This window comes from Carassius gibelio, chromosome A24, assembly GCF_023724105.1.
Source record: "Carassius gibelio isolate Cgi1373 ecotype wild population from Czech Republic chromosome A24, carGib1.2-hapl.c, whole genome shotgun sequence".
In the NCBI taxonomy this organism is placed as follows: Eukaryota; Metazoa; Chordata; class Actinopteri; order Cypriniformes; family Cyprinidae; genus Carassius; species Carassius gibelio.
In genome coordinates this window covers 13,685,669-13,702,925 of record NC_068394.1, presented here as the reverse complement: position 1 = coordinate 13,702,925, position 17,257 = coordinate 13,685,669, and the positions used below count along the sequence as shown (strand labels likewise).

Below are 17,257 nucleotides of genomic sequence, written 5' to 3'. Positions count from 1 at the left end.
AAAAAGATTATACATAAAATACAGTGAAAATCAGACAAACTTTTGCAATTTGTTTCAGTGTTCTTTAACACTTAGTTTCTATAGGGAAGTTTGAGTCACTATATTTTATTATGTGTGTAGTATCCCTTTACTCATTCATGTAAAACATTCAAATCAAAAGAAAACAGAGAGTGAAAATGGCAAAGGTATGTTTTCATATGCACATGACTGTCCTTCTCTGCCTCTCTCACTTTTCTGTGAATTATACCACATAAATAAAACCATCTGTGTAAACAGACAAGTTTGTAGCCCCTCCTGTTGTCTTTAATGATGAAGCACTACACTTAATGTACTAATGAGATAGTTTTAATGGTGGGAAAAGACAGAAAAACAGAAAAAGTGAGAAAAGAGTGTAAAACTACACCAGGATGTTTTTCTTCCCTCCCTTTTCATGTGTTTTCTTTTATTGGGCTTGTAGTTTTCTCTCTTGTCATCCTTTCCTTTATGTATTTACATTGTTCATTCACACTGTTTTCTTTTTCTTGGTGTCTAGATATGATTAACTACAGTCTTTTTTGTTGATGGTTACATTTCCTCCGATATCAGATAAACGGGGAATCCAGAGTAACGTTAAGTGTCTTAGATATACTGTACAAACTGAGACAAAAACAGTTATGCAGAAGCAGAGAAAATGCAGAGGGTAGAAAGTCCTCACAAAAGTTCCCATCTGCCCACCCATTGTGCTGTGATTGGTCTAAGGCAAAGAATGTAATGCAACGTGCTGACAGTGGTTTTCCACCACTGGTGAAGTGTGAACATAATGTCAACCTCAAAACACCATCACCTAAAAATACTGTAAAACATCAATGGATTGTTCAAAACATCAATCAGCAAACTGTCCTCTTTTGGTACCAGACTGTCTCCTCAGCATGTTTTTGAATTCAAACACTAACCATGGGGTTTTTATTTGCTCAGATAAAGGTAGTTAGAGATAAAAGGTGTTCCCTAACAATAGAAAAGTGTGAAATTTCCTGTGGTTTGAGGCCAAGTGCCAATAGAAATGCTGACGTTGTGAACAACAAACATGTCTTACGTTTGATGGTGAGGAACTCGGGGGATTTTATTGTAAGTAAAAGTTCCATCTCTTCCTCTGCCCACCCTTCTGTCTGTTTCACTGCAAGTTTTTGCGGTTAAATCCTAATTACTACCTTTGGTTTGGGTTTCATTTGGAAACTAATCACATCAGCATTGAATAAAAATATGGTGCTTTTTTTCTGTGTTCGCGAAAAAATCTGTGTGATTTGAATTAGACATAAGGATGAGTAAGTATTATTTGTTTTTTTGTAATTATTTAATTCCATTTATATATATATATATATATATATATATATATATATATATATATATATATATATATATATATATATGAACAATTCTAACTCAAAGGGTAAAAACATAATAATAAATTGACTCACAAAGACTATATGAATACAGGTTGCATAAGGCTACTAAATTAACAATAATGCATCTGGAAGGCAGTATTATTGATACAGTCAGATGTGTCCAACACCTGTGTTATTAAACTGTGTAATTCAAGTGAAGCACTTAGCTGGAGGTATTAAGAGGGAAGGAAAGGAAAAGGTGAGCGAAGGTGCATAGAGAGGAAATGGTGCATGATTCCTGCTGGAGTTCTCACATAAGGGTGGATCTGCAGGAACATGAGGAGCAGGTATCTGCCTGTTCAGCTGGCATGGGATTCGGGAATCTTGGAACGTTGAGTTTGCCAAGCAGCCTTGCTGGCTCCAAGCACAACCTTTTCAGCTGCTGCCGGCACTATGAGTTGGCGTTGAACCAGTGCATGAAACGTTCGGCAAGGTCAACAACTTTACTTCATGGTAGCTTTGAGAAGTTGCAAGATTGATCTTCCTTTTTTGCCAGTTTATAACAGCTGTAGGAAGAACTATGAAGGCTGAATTGAATCCAAAAGTAAAAAATAAAGTCATATCAAACTGTGTCAGACATAAATTTTATTTGTCAGGTGAAGCAGTCAGACAAGTTTACATTACACTTCAACTAAAAAATATGTAACAAACATGATTAATGTTACCATAAAAAAAAAAAAAAAAAGTTTGTCATTGTTATATATATATATTTTTAATTAAAGTGGAAATCACTTTACTAAATAATGTAAACTTGTCTGACTGCTTCACTTCCCCTTTAAAATGCATTAATGCTAAATAAAGATAAACTTGAATCACTTTCATCTTAAACAAACACACATTAGCTGATCAGATAAGATTAAATGAGTGATATTCTGTCCTGCAACACTAATTGGCGATTAACTGAGAACAATATATTAAGGCTTAATGGGCTTGCACTATTTATAAACCATCATCAATGATGATACAAGACTCTGTTAGCACATATATATATATATATATATATATATATATATATATATATATATATATATATATATATTTATGGTTGGGAATCTTTAGAGGCCACTTTCTCAAAAATGTGTTTCATGACTGCCACCATTTAAATGTTTTATACAGCTATAACATTAGAAAAACACTTTCCCTTTTTATTCAGTGTACAGTATATTTCAGCAGATCAAATTCTGATACATTCTTCATTTCTTTCCTCATAAAAACACAGCCTTGAGCACAAAATACTGAAAAGAAAAGTATGTCTTACCAGCTACTTTTTTTCTGCTTCCTGTCAGCTATCTTTTTCTGCTCTCCTATTGGATGCCTCATGTTGTGTAGTTTTAAATATGACTAGGTGAGGTTAAGTGGGGTAGCCAGTGACCCAACTTGCCTTGACAGCTTAGTTTTGGCTTAGTCAAACCGATACTATTGAAATGAGTTGTTGAGGTCTGTTACGTAAAACATAAACTCTAACACCCAGTCCATTCAGAATGTGCGCCTTCTGTGATGTCCATATTTAGCTTATAGTTCCAGCATGATGAAGACCTGTACGTATTAAAAGACAAATTAATTTACTAAATACTTTAAATTCCTTCAGTTTATATATATATATATATATATATATATATATATATATATATATATATATATATATATATATATATATATATATATTTTTTTTTTTTTTTTTTTTTTTTTTTTTTTTTTTTGTAAATTAATTTGTTTTATATATACATATAAACTTTTATAAACATATAAAGCACAAAGGACACTTTAGAACTTAGGTATCATGCTTTGTGCCTGACCAAAAGGAACTTTATTAAAGCTTTGATTGGTAAATCTGCCTTTGAGCAACTTTGTAGGTTATCTTTTATTTGTATTTGTCTATACATGAGATTTGGAATGATTGTTTTATGAAACATTTGCTAATGAGTAACTGAGAACTTTGCCACTTTCAGTAAAAATAAATTGATGACAAAAGGTGACAAGTGATTTGAAGATATATGTAATCCACACCTTACAAAAATAAATGTGACCCTGGACCACAAATGCAGTCTTAAGTCGCTGGGGTATGTTTTTAGCAATAGCCAAAAAAACATTGTATGGGTCAAAATCATTTATTTTTTTATGCCAAAAATCATTAGGATATTAAGTAAAGCTCACGTTCCATGGATATATTTAGTAAATTTCCTACCATAAATATATCAAAACGTAATCTTTGATTAGTAATATGCATTGCTAAGAATATATTTGGACAACTTCAAATGTGATTTTCTCAGTATACTACATACTAGTATTAGCATACACCAAAATATACAAGTGTGCATGAAATCTAGTGGACCTCACTGTGGTCCAACAGAATATTAAGATAATGCAATAATAATGAATTTTATTTGTGATACACCTTTCTCAAAATTCTAAGTGCAATATAATAATAAAAAGATTTCAAATAATGAAATAAAGTCTAAAAAAGAAACAAATAATTCACTAATGCTGGTAAAAAATCCCCTTGTTCTGTTTAAGAGCTACAAGGAGAGGAGCGGTTTGAATCAGCAAGCTATGAGAATGAATAATCCATTCTTGTTCCCATCATCGATTCACATTAATGACTTTGTATTCATCTTCAATTCTTGTTTTTCATTTCTCAAGAAATATTTTGACAGTTTCTTCATGATACTTTGCTTCACGCTCTAAAATACAATATCTATTGTGAATGAAGCTCAATATGTATACATGTATCTGCAGATCTTCTGTTTGTCCAAGAGCAGTATTAAATTCATAAATAAATCATCTGTTGATGGATCAAGGACATACTGCAACTTTAGTCCTGCCGCATTTCCTTATGAAGGATTCACTGGATTCTTTAGAATTCAAAGCCATGTGGTGCATGGACACAATACTTTAATCTCTCGCTTTTCATGAAGCTGAAGATGGCTGCAACAACATGTCTGTTGAAAATACATTTCCTTTTTTACATTTCCTTTTATGCTTCTTTTTCTTTTCATTAAACTTACATTTTCATCTCTAAAAACAAGTATGTTATTTCTTTATTTATTTTCTTTCTTTTTTTAAAAAAAAATACTGGGCTGCAAATAAGTTTTTTTTTTTTTTTTTTCTTATACATATGAATATATCCAGCTGCTGCATATCAACAGGTTTGTTTGAAATGCCTGAGTGAGTAAACATCATGTGATCCTGGTCAAAATCAGGGGGAAAAAAAGTTGAGACTCTGATAGATAAGTGTCCCACAGTCCATCATTACTGTGATCTAGGTGATCTCACTGTGTATGTAGTTTACCGAGGGACTTACTATAAACTCTTTGCCTTCTGCTTATCATGTAGTTATACATTATTCAGGTCACACTCACTCACAAGAACGCTGACCTTGACACTGCTGGCCCTGACAGTCATCAAACACACCGCCATAGGGCTCTGATCTGGAAAGAAAAGAAAGAAAAAGGACAAAGTGTGGCACATGAGCACAAGTTAACTTTGCGAAGAGAGGTGATGAATTGATATCATTGTAAAAATTATACATAATTATTTACATAATTCCAACTTCACTAATTTCTACTATTCATACTGATTTATAGACATTTAAGACTTAAATTCAATCAATTCAAAGTGGTCCAGTAAAACACTAGTGTTGCTTTGACACCACTTTGATTTCAGTTGAGCCTTCAATTAAACCTTTAACCTCTAAATTTAATGACCAACCAATTGAACAGTGGTGTGTATATATATATATATATATATATATATATATATATATATATATATATATATATATATATATATATAAACGTTTAAAGCTAAAGTGAATTGTATTTTTCACAGTGTAGTTTTGAGGTTTTATGTTCACTTTAAATGAATCCCATTTGAAAGGTCGTCAATTCACCTGATCACATTCTTGGAAGAGCATTTTTTTTTGGGTTCAGTAAGCTGGTAAGCTTTGGCTATGTAATTGTGGTCGAATTCCAGCAAAGCTTCCTCCCTTAATCCTTAAGCTTTCAGATAGAGTTTAAGGGGGGAAAGAGCCAGAGGTGTCAGATGCATAAACCTGCTGTCACAGCAGCACCTGTTTCATGTCACAGCTGTGCGAGTGAGGCCAACAATGATTGAGTGAGGGTTTCAGTTTCCCCGACCCGGAACAGGGTTACTAAGACAAAGAGACGTCTTGCTTGTTTTTCCTTCATGTCTGTCTCACTTTCTCTACCAACTGTTTTCAAACAAACTAGGACCTTGAGGGCGATTGACCGTTCCTCCTATTACATTTCCATTAGGCTGACAGGAGAAACCACTTCTGAACAGGATCTGTTTTAGCATGTAATGGAACAGGTGTTTAACATAAAGCAATGCTGAGCTTTTTGAAGCCCCCTCAGGTGCTATGACCCCTATGACTAAAACATGCTCTGAACATAAGCTGGAACAACCATCACCTTCCCATTATGAATCAGTAATCTTTCCATTCATGCTGATTTACTACTTGCTGAATACTGCACAGCATTTACTGTATAGTGATTTTAATGAGCAGTGCTCCACTATTTCTAGCGTTTGGTAAAGCATTACAAGTAACAAGAGTTATGTAATCAGATTACTTTTTTCACATAACTAGTAAAATAACACATTACTTTTTAATTTACAAGAAAATATTTGAGTTATTTTTTCAATAAAGTCGTGCCAGGTACTTTGCTTTTCCATATGTTGATTGACAGTTATCCTGTCCCCATATTGAGAGAAATCTGGAGTAAGTGCGCAAACTGCTGACCTTCGATGATCCAATTCAACCATACAAATATGCAAAATGACTATAGATAAAAATTTGTGTTAAGAATGTTGAACTTTTTTCCCCCTGCATCTTATTCTACACACAGTAAAGAATGGCATCGCATCAGAAAAGTTTGTATGCGCTATGCCGGCCTCTACAGATATTGATTCAAATTTTCCTTATTCTTTTGACTTTTGTTGCAAAAGGGCTTTTACATTTTATAAAAATAGAACATTATGACTGGATCTTTGAGAAGCTACTGGATCTAGATTAAGTATAGACAATTCCTTTATTATTAGTTTCAGTTGAATGATAATATGAATTATGAGAATAATTATGTTTTAAAGTAAAAAAAAATCACACCAAAGCACATGCATTAAGTATAGGCACCAATGAGCCAGTTCACTTTGACGGACAACTAAATGATGATGCTCAATACATTTCTTGAGTCTTCAGAGGTCAGTGTACTGTTACATGTCACGTACTAACTAACAGTTAATCTCACATCCTCAAACAGGTCCAACCTGCATGACTCACCCCATAAACCGTCTCCGTGCACCAACTGCTCAAACATGAAACAGACAGCGTTGCAGAGGCTCGTTTCTTATCTTCCCACTTAAGAAATCCCTCTTCCTACACCTTTTCCCATAAATCATACACAACATTCTGATGTTAGAAGTTCATATTCTACATGCACATGACAGGGGTATAAAACTAAGGTTATAGCCTCTTTAACAGTTATAAATCATTAATAGCAATGATTGTGTCTTTATTACACCTTTATAAGACCATGACACAATATGACGCAGAATAATTTTGTTGTGGATTTTTAAATTATGGGAACAATATTTTTTTTTTTTTCAACTAAAAAATGTAAACGTCATTTGCAACCTCTGAGTATATGAATAACTATATTGCGCAATTAACTTTACAATAAGTTGAAAATGCCAGGAATTTTTCTTTTTCATCTGTTGTGGTCAGTTTCATTTCACTTTATTTCCAGCAACAGGGGGCATCCCCAAAAACAAACAAGTGAGCACTCATCTACTCACATAGACATGTACTGAACAGTTTGAGTAATCTTTAGTCAAACAGAGAAGAAGGGGAGTGCCCAATGTGTTGTAGATTACAGAAAAGTTGCTGAGAAACCTCAAAAGAGCCAAGTGGGAATCTGAATGAGTATTCACTGTTTGCTGCTCTACTTTCTTTTTACAGAACATTTTTTATAGTGCAAATTTTTGTGAACATTTTCTCGCTATGACTGTTGTTTCCAGCGCTGTAAACATTCACAATTAAACATACAGCTGCATGTTGAGTTAAATAAAGTATTACATCAGAATTTTATCATTGAATTTTCATGAATATAGATACAATTAGCATTTTTGTGAGCATGTGCATCCTTACCAGTGTGTGTAGATTATATCTTGTTGGGCTGTACCATTCTCCAAATGGTAGGGATGGTATGCAGGGGCTGGTGGGAAAATCACTCACCCACTTCCACCCTTCCTATCAGGTAGACAGGTTGCTCTTGAGTGGCCATCACTCACTTACCCATATCCTTTACCCTCTGATATTATCTCTCTCACACATATATACATTCCTCCTGAGGTGTGCCACACTATACACACACACTCCAGCATGACTCTGTGTGGGAAGCACAATCTTGTAATGTTGGGAATATACTTTTTTTTTTCTTTTCCTGAGAGCGTGAGAGAGAGACAGTTGTGCACAAAACAGATAAAGGCTGAAAGTTACAAAGGACAAGCTATGACAGAATGACGTTAGCAGGCATGAGGTAAAGTTCAAGTCAGAGGGAGATTAGAAAAACACATTCGTTGGACGTGTCTGTGGCAGAAACCATTATAATAACAGAACAGCAAATGTTGTCAAATGTTCCTTGACCACAGGCGGCACAACAGGGGACATTCAAATAATGCAGTCAAAAACAAGTAATGAACCACATCGGACTAGATTTTCATTGCACAAATTCTATGACTAACTAATGTCTGTCCATGTCATGTTGGTGGTGGGAGAGTTTGTATTTTTAGTTAGTAGTTTCCTAGTAGTTATTCAGCTCAGATCAGTTAATTATTGATTCAATTCAGTTCAATAACAGTGTCAATGTTGCGAAATTCATGAATTATAAACAAGTCTGATTCACCTGGAAGCAGCTCTACAAAAGACAAAAAAAAAAAAAAGTTAGTCGAGGGACCAGTTCTCCTCTGGCCTAAATGAACAAGCAGTGTGATATTGATCAGGATAAGATGGCTTTAGGTGGGAAGGAAGAGTTGTAGTTTGTCCAGCAGGTTTTGTCCAGATGTGCCATTTGATCAGACTTCCCAGTACATTTAAGATGGACTGATTTGCTAGAATGAATCAGACTTTCCAACAAAACATGAGAGACGACCAATTAGCACAAACCAATTCAGGAGAATGACTTTCCCACAATACATATAAAGGAGACCGTTTACAATTCACTTGCTCATAAAACTAGATAGTAACATTAAAAACAGCAATGTAATACTTACTTTTAATTAGTTTTAGTCAATTACTCCCCATCACATGGGTATGGACACGTATCAGTGACAAGTAACCACAAGCAGGTACTGCATGCGTGTTTGAGAGACAAAAAATTATTACTTCTTTCTTGAGTAAAGTCATGAGAAGATCCTAATAGAAAACAATGACACAGATAAACCGAATCCTGTCAGAGAAATCAATTTAGCCTACACATTTTTACATTGCCCACAGCTGATGTGGCAACGTGATTATTCACGATTTACAATTATGGAGTCATTTGAAGAAAATTCTGGGGATGATCAAGAACGTTAACAGCAACTGACACATCTGTGGTATGCAGAAAAAATTACTTTACATCATTCAAGCAGGGTTAGGAACATACACAGACACACTTAAAACAACAAATATACTGTACACTCACATATAATTCCAGTAAATCCAATTATGCAACCCATATCCTCTTTTTACATCCGTGTGTTTCTCTAGTAATTTGCCGCTTTTTAGCATTAACTGGAAAACAAGCTTGAATTTCTCAACTTGAAGATTGAGAAGCAACAATGTTCTCTTAGGCAACCGGTAAAATTATTAATATGATTAACCAGATACATCCAAATTTGTTTAAATAATAGCTGTTTATATGGTAATTATATTTACCAGAAGCAATTCTGAAACACTCTGGCTCCACTTCAGAATTCACGGATCTGTAACAAGTTTATAATATCTTTAAGGTGAATTGCTGATGTTCACATCCATAACCAGGGTCATGGGAAATTTCAGATTAAAAGTCATCTTTTTGACAAAAATCAAAGATCGCATTGTTTCTGCGATGTTAGACATCAGACTGTGGGCTTGTGAATCTTTCAGGAATGGGACACTCCTTAGGAAAGGTTGATCAACTGCTATACCAACATGCAAAAAGCAGCTATTTCTTCAGTACAGAATATGTATGGGTGGAGTGGGTTCACCTTGTACAGAGACTTTAAATGAATTATAACAGGTGAGAGAGTATCTCCAACATCTTAAGGCTTGAGGCTAAAACTGTTATGCAAAAACTCACATTCCATCTTATTTGAAATACGGGCTTTCGATTCAAATTAATAATGCTTTGGAACAGAATATTCTCCAATTAAAAACTCTTAAAATGTAATGTAGGAGTATGGATAAAATGGATATGTAATGATTGGCTTTCTGTAAGCACAGTCTCAAATCACTGGTCATGCTTTCATTATCCTGTAGTTTACACTCCAACTTCAACTTAATGACTAGAAATTCCTTAGTAGCAATATTTTGGAGAGAGAGAAAATAGCATTTTGTTGACCATTGCAATGCTACACATTTTGAAACAACAGATTTCAGTGTTCTCAAGTCAAAAGGGAGTAATTGCATCATATCCACATCAGCAGGACATTAAGAAAAACACACAATCAAAGAGGATGTAAAACTAAACTCGGACCTAAAATATACATACAGATATCCTTGCAGTAGAAATTTCTAAACACTTCTTGCCTAGTCCTGTATTATGAGACATTGCAAACCTCAAATAAAATGACCATATAAGGAGCTAAATCACAAATTATATTTCAAATACATCTTCATAGGAAACAAAATAAGATATTGTTAGAATGAGGCAATGAATAAAATAAAACTCAAGCAAAGCATCTTTCTTCACCTTTTGTACAGGATACTAAATGTCTACCTACATCATCTGTTTTGTCTAAACAGGTGATGCCATTCAGCTCTTGGGAATCAGCTGCTACCGTCTTTCAACATTCTGGCAGCCTGTCATCAACCACTCACAAGTCTAATTGCAGTGAGACAGAGAAAGAGACTAAGGGAAAGTTTATCTCAGAAATTACCGCTCACTTAAACAAGTTCTGTCATGAAAGCACTTCAAACTGCTTTAACAGGCTGTTAAAGAACTTGCTTCTGGAACCCTGTCTGCTATAGTGCCAGCGAGAGACAGATTTCTCAATGAAGCTACACGGAGACTGAGATACAGTTGTTCCTAATAACGTCAGTCTCACAGTGTGTGTGTGTGTGTGTGTGTGTGTATATATATATATATATATATATATATATATATATATATATATATATATATATATATATATATATATACACACACACACACACATACACACAGTGCAGGAAACTTTATGTTGTTAATTATTACTGACCCTTACATGTTCTAAATCGGAATGACTTTCATCTATGCAACAGTATAGGAAACATTTTGAAGAATATTCATGCTGCTCTTTTCTGAACCATGAAAGTAGTAAAAAAAATTAAATACACACAATTATTTAATTACTTATTTTAGATTGTTTTTTTTTTTTGTTTGTTTTTTTTACTTCAATATTTTAGAGGTGCAAGGCAGCTACAAAATGTCTCATGGCGCGGCATGTACAGTAACATATTCATTCATGTATGATAGTGTCACAAAGAGCCTTATAAAACTTTTATTTTTCACCTGATCAAATAACTGAACCGCCACTCAACAATAAAACAAATCATAAAGCACAACCATAAAACTGTTGAATAAGAGAAAAGGAAATGTTGTTCATTATGTTTTATTACTTTACAACCAAAAGTAATACAACAAGGCTTTTCATCTCTTTTATGGTTTCCATGTATGTACTGTAAGATAGACAGAAATTTTTTTATCACTGATTAAAGATTTAACCTATTTTTAAGGTAAAAAATAAAAATAAAAATAAAAATACGTCAATATATGCAATATATGAAAATGTAGCCCCATATGATTACACATTTTGAGACACTCTATGATGCCATGAGGACATACTGTATTGCACGAATACTTTAGCAAATGTACTTATATACCAGAGTCTGCTAACTTTAAATTATACAGCTCTTTACACATTTGTTTTCCCTTAACGTGTGTAAAATGCAATTTCAAAATTCATATGCCTCAACAATGTGTATGAGGGGCTGAAGGGTGTGAAAGCATGATGTGAAAATAGATTCTGGCTGTGCAATATTCCTGGGATGTTGATGAGGTTGATATCAGGAATGTGTATGAAGGGGAGAGGCTGTTTTAAAAAAAGGGCACACCTGACATGTTCCCACACACACACGCACACACACACATCCAATGTCTCATGCCTCCCATGGGGCTGCTGATTGACAACAAACCTACAGAAGTTGCTGGTGTCATTCAAATGTGTATATGATTCACAGAACAGACACTCTCTCTCTCACTTTACTCCAGAGATCTGCACCCAAAAATGTGAGGGCTTTTTCTCAGGAGAGCAGCAGGATACTTAAGCAAACACCTACATGCTGTCTGTTGATGTCTAGAAGAAATAATTGAAATATTAAATAGATATCATTTGGAGTTATGGGCTGAAAAGCAGCGAAGATGAGTTACACAGACATTGGATGTTTACAAGGTCATGAGCTGAGTGAATCTCAGTATACGAAACATATTCGTATCCCAGTGTTCTAAAGGTCATATGACAATATATTCTATACTGTCTGTATACAGTATGCATCTGTGTTTGTGTAATAAGTAACGCAATACTCTGTCACAGATTATTAAATGTTTGTTGTTGAAAGCAATCCATTAAAGATATAAACTAGAATGAAACACAAGTGCAAAATCCATAGGCTACATAGAACGACATAGAACATACCTTCTGATGTTCATTCATGTGTATTTTATGCTATAACTAGCAGATAGTGATCAATTCACATTTGTACCACTTGAACATCTGTAAACCACTTGGAAATCGTATCATTGCTTCTTCTTTACTACTTTTATAGCATGAAATAAACATGAATGAACATGCCATCTCCACCACGGAAATATGTCAATACACCATAGTTCACGGACATTAATCTAACTCTCCTGTTTGAGCAGTGTGTCAAACAAAATGGCATATTTTGCATTATGATTGGTCCAATCCCTTGTCAATCAAACTCTAGGTGAATCGTGAATTCCCACCCTTCATGCCATCACAATATGTAAAAAAAGATTATAGCAACTTCCGTTTCATGACAACTTTAAGTGTATTGGAGATCTTACCACAGTTCTTCTGGATTTAGTCCGTCTCAGCTTCTCACTCTCTCTCTCTCTCACACACACATACATACATACATACATACATACATACATACATACATACATACATACATACATACATACATATATATATATATATATATATATATATATATATATATATATATATATATATATATATATATATATATACACACACACACACACACACATATAAGGAGTCTAACGGGACATGTATTCATACCGAACTGTCACAATACATACATCACAGTTCAGATCATACAGTCAGTGTTACGACCCCTTGGCTCAAGGAGTAGCAACATGAATGGAGAGTCCATACAACATAATCAAATTTGCTCAAATTTGTATTTTAATCAGAAAACAGACATAACTACATTAAAGTAAAAGATAAAATAAATAAATAAAAGGTAACCCTTTATAATAACTGCACACTATTAATCATTAATTAAGCATTAGTAAACAGATAATTCATAATTTATAAAGCATTAATAGACAGTAATAATCAGTTTATAAATACAGATATAAATGCTTTATTCTTGATTTAAAAGCATATCTATAATGTGTAATTTCATACTTTATTCATGATCAATTTATCATTTCTCAATGAAGTATAACATTATTTACAAACCAGTTATTTAGGAGTTGCCAGTGATTCATAAGATCACAAGAAATGTAGTACATTCAGGTAGTTATAAAACATTTAGTAGTGGTCAGTTAACTATTTATGTGAGCTCATCTAAAGTGAGGACTAGTTATGCCTTGTAAAGCATTTATAAAGGATATTTAAAGGCTCAGTTATCTTCTAAACAAAAAAACAGAAACAAACACAACACGGTGATACAGAACATAGAAATATTAACAGCCTTTAAATCTCATTTGTAAAAGCTTTACAAGGCATAAATAGTCCTCACTTTAGATGAGCTCACAAAAATAGTTAACTAACAACTACATAAATCAACCCTGAATTACAGTAGAAATACATGTTAATAAATCATTTATTAACACTATAAGTAACTATTACTATATGTCTGAATAAAAAGATATATGAATGCACATTTAAATAGTTTTTTAATCATTTACTTACAATTTCTAAGTGATCTTATGAACCACTGACAACTCCTTGATAACTGGTGTGTAAATAATGCTATACTTAATTTAGAAATGATAAATTGATCATTAATAAAGTATGAAAAAACAAGTATTAAATACATTATAGATATGCTTTTAAATCAGGTATAAAACATTTATATCTGTATTTATAAACTGCTTATAAATGTCTATTAATGCTTTATAAATGATGAATTAACTGTTTCCTAATGCTTAACTAATGATTAATAGCATGCAGTTATTATAAAGTGTTACCAAATAAAGATACAAAACACAACATCAAGCCTTGGACTGAAGAGTGTGAGAAAGTCTGCATGACCACAAGACAGCAAGACCAGCAGAGACCAAGCCCCAATTTCCTTCTGCTCTGAGGGTGAGAAAGCCAGCATCTTATAAGCAGCATGGTTAATCAATCAATTTCCCACACCTCACAGCACGTCACAGCACTTAACCTAAAGACACAAGATGTGTTACCCCAAGACTCCTGCTGGACAAAATAAAATACTACCGCCCCTTGGAACGTCACACCTCCTTCCCAAAGACAGGGGCCCTTATAAAAAGGTACTCTGTAAACAAAAACACATACAGAGAACAATCCAAATCACAGGATAAAATTTAATCAGGTTTAGAAATCAAACAAAATTATTGGTTCCACTTTTCTAGCATGCTCGGATTATTCGGACCCATTCTCACTGCATTTCCGCTGTTATTTGGCTTCTTATAAAAAATACTCACTGGCGCTTTTATGGATTAGTACATAGTCGTCCGCAAGAATGGCAGCCTCAGCAGCCGTTGTCACCTTATGTTCGTTTACATACATCGCGAAACACTCTGGGATAATGTTTTTAAACTGCTCCAAAACTATTAGATTAGAAAGCTCTTAAAAAGTACTAACACACAATGATGTACGCAAACGATTAAAGAGACTTTGCCAATTCCCTTGCCACTTCAACGTGTGTTTTACACTCATATTTTCCCCATCCCCTAAAACGTCGCCGAAACACTTCCGGGACAAGTTCATAAGCTTTTAAAACCGCCTCTTTTACTACCTTATAATTCTTTCGATTTTCAAAAGAAAGTGAAATGAAGGCTTTGTACACTTTGTAGTAAGAGTGTGCGTTCAGCATCGTTCCATCCCCTATCCTCAGCCAAACTCTCAAATAGAGAAAAAAAAACACATCTGGATCTCGATCATTGAATTTAGGTAAGAGTTTAATCATCTGTACTAAACCGGTTATTCCATTTCCACTCGCCCCTGCAATTTCCTGATCATTTAGGGAATCAACATTACCACCAGAAAGCTTTCCTTGTCCGATCAATTTTAACCGTTCTGCATCCTGAACTAATTTCACTTCTTCCATTCTTTGTTGCATTATAAATATTTCAAAATTTCATTCTTGTTCTCGCTCTTGGCTTTTCAATTTCTGTAATTCAAGTTGTCGGTCCAATTTATGTTCTTTATTTTGTATCTTAAGGATTTCTAACTGTTGCTCGTAGGTTAACATATTAGGTTCTAGCAACGCATGAGGTGTCGAAGTACCTTCAGGTATCACCTCTTCATCAGACTGTGTCTCTGAAGTCAAAATTAACATCTCTCTTAATTTCTCTTCTACAGCCCCTCGCAGAGGTTTTACCTTAGTACTTTTTGTTAAAGCCAATTCAATATCGAAATGTTAAGCTACTTTAAATAATTGCTCTTTTGAAAGACCCTCTAATTTACCTATCGTAGGAGCAACAATAAAATCCTGTAACAAATCCATTTTAACCAAACCTTGTCGCTAAAAGAACATTTGAACAACAAATAATACTCACCAAATGCAACAGCTCACACTTCAATTGCCAGAAAGATTTTTAAAGCCAACCTCCATTTAACTAATATATACACAACTAATTATACTCAGCTCTAGTCTTCGGCACGCCCACATGCAGCTCAACTGCTAACCAACTGTCTACCCGCGTTCGACGCACCAAAAACAACAAACTAAAATAACAAAAAGCGTTAAGCGCTCTTCAGCCTAACACAGGGTTATTTATGGCTTATGCAGTCTAAACTGCAACATCGGAGAAATTTAGTGCAACTGTTGGGCAATTCGATCTTTCTCTCCAGTCCAAGAACCACTAATCAAAACAAATACACTTATATGACACTCCCCAAAACTTAATTTACCAAACCAATAATTCCGATTAAAGAATTATCCAAATCATAATTCCGATTAAAGAATTATCCAAATCATAATTCCGATTAAAGAATTCTCCAAATCATAATTCCGATTAAAGAATTATACAAACCTAACCCTAACACATATGAAAGTATCTCTGAGAGGAATTGACCATCTTCAGAAATGTTTTGATGGCATTTTCTAAAATACATATTAAAGTAGTGTTTATAAGTTCAGTTTCTTTGTTTACAGCTGTAACCAAGGAAACTACATATTGCTGCTGTTCAATAAGCGCCACCTGGTGTCAGATAATAAATTTGCATTTTCATTCACTTCATCCACTGTTTTTGTTTTGTGCAGGTGTCTTATATAGCATAATTTCACAAATCAAAAGTCAGGCTATTATATTGTATTTGTTTGAAATTATACAAATCTAATTAAATTAAATTAACAACTGCTCATGTAAAATGAGTGTGTAGCACTACTGTCTGTTCAAAATAAAAAAAAAATAAAAAAAAAATTTCTTGTTACTGGAGCATAATAAAAAAAATTTGTTCTCTGTGGTTCCGCAGGCTGAGACCAGTTCAGTCAGGTCAGTGTTGGAGCTGTAGAAACCTACTATTTATGGGACAGGCTGTGAAGGGAGTCAAAATTTTTAACTTCCCATATCCCGTGAAGCCTTGAATCAGGAGGTTTGTGAAAAAGAAGCAAAGAGACTAGGTGACGTATGCTCATATGCATGCATGCATGTGAGGCTGCCATTCTGTGGAACAGAGGAGCCAGCCATTCACAACAAGCTGTTCATCCACTTATCTTTCATCAAATGACCCTTGCTGAAATGTGATCCAACAGGAATTTGTGCCAGTCTGTCCCGTCCAATCACAGACAAGCAAATGCAATGGAGGACCATCAGTGGTGAGGAAGGTCTCATTTATCGGCTTTCTGCTCATTCAACCTTGTGTCAAATGGACCTTACACAGAGTTAAAAAATGATGGTCTGACCTCCCAAAAAGTGACATCCACTGAAATCATATGAAAGCACTTACCTGAATGATTAAGAAAGATTAGTTAATACAGATACATTACCATTCAAAAGTTGGGTAGGTAAGATTTTTCGTTTTTGAAAGAAGTCTCTTAGGGTGACTAAGCTGCAATTATATGATAAAAATCTAATTTTTTTTTTTTTTTTTTTTTTTTTTTTTACAGGTTTTGGAACATGCCCTTAGTT

The 17,257-nt window shown here is 34.2% G+C and overlaps 1 long non-coding RNA gene across 1 annotated transcript in view; it reads right to left on the bottom strand.

Annotated features, from left to right (window-relative positions):
• Positions 1 to 3,510: 3,510 nt before the first annotated feature.
• Positions 3,511 to 17,257, bottom strand: part of LOC127945912 (uncharacterized) — a 47,486-nt gene continuing 33,739 nt past the window's right edge. Inside the window, exon 3 of the long non-coding RNA XR_008150974.1 lies at positions 3,511 to 4,849. This is a non-coding gene — a long non-coding RNA (uncharacterized LOC127945912). The remainder of the gene's footprint in view (positions 4,850 to 17,257) is intronic.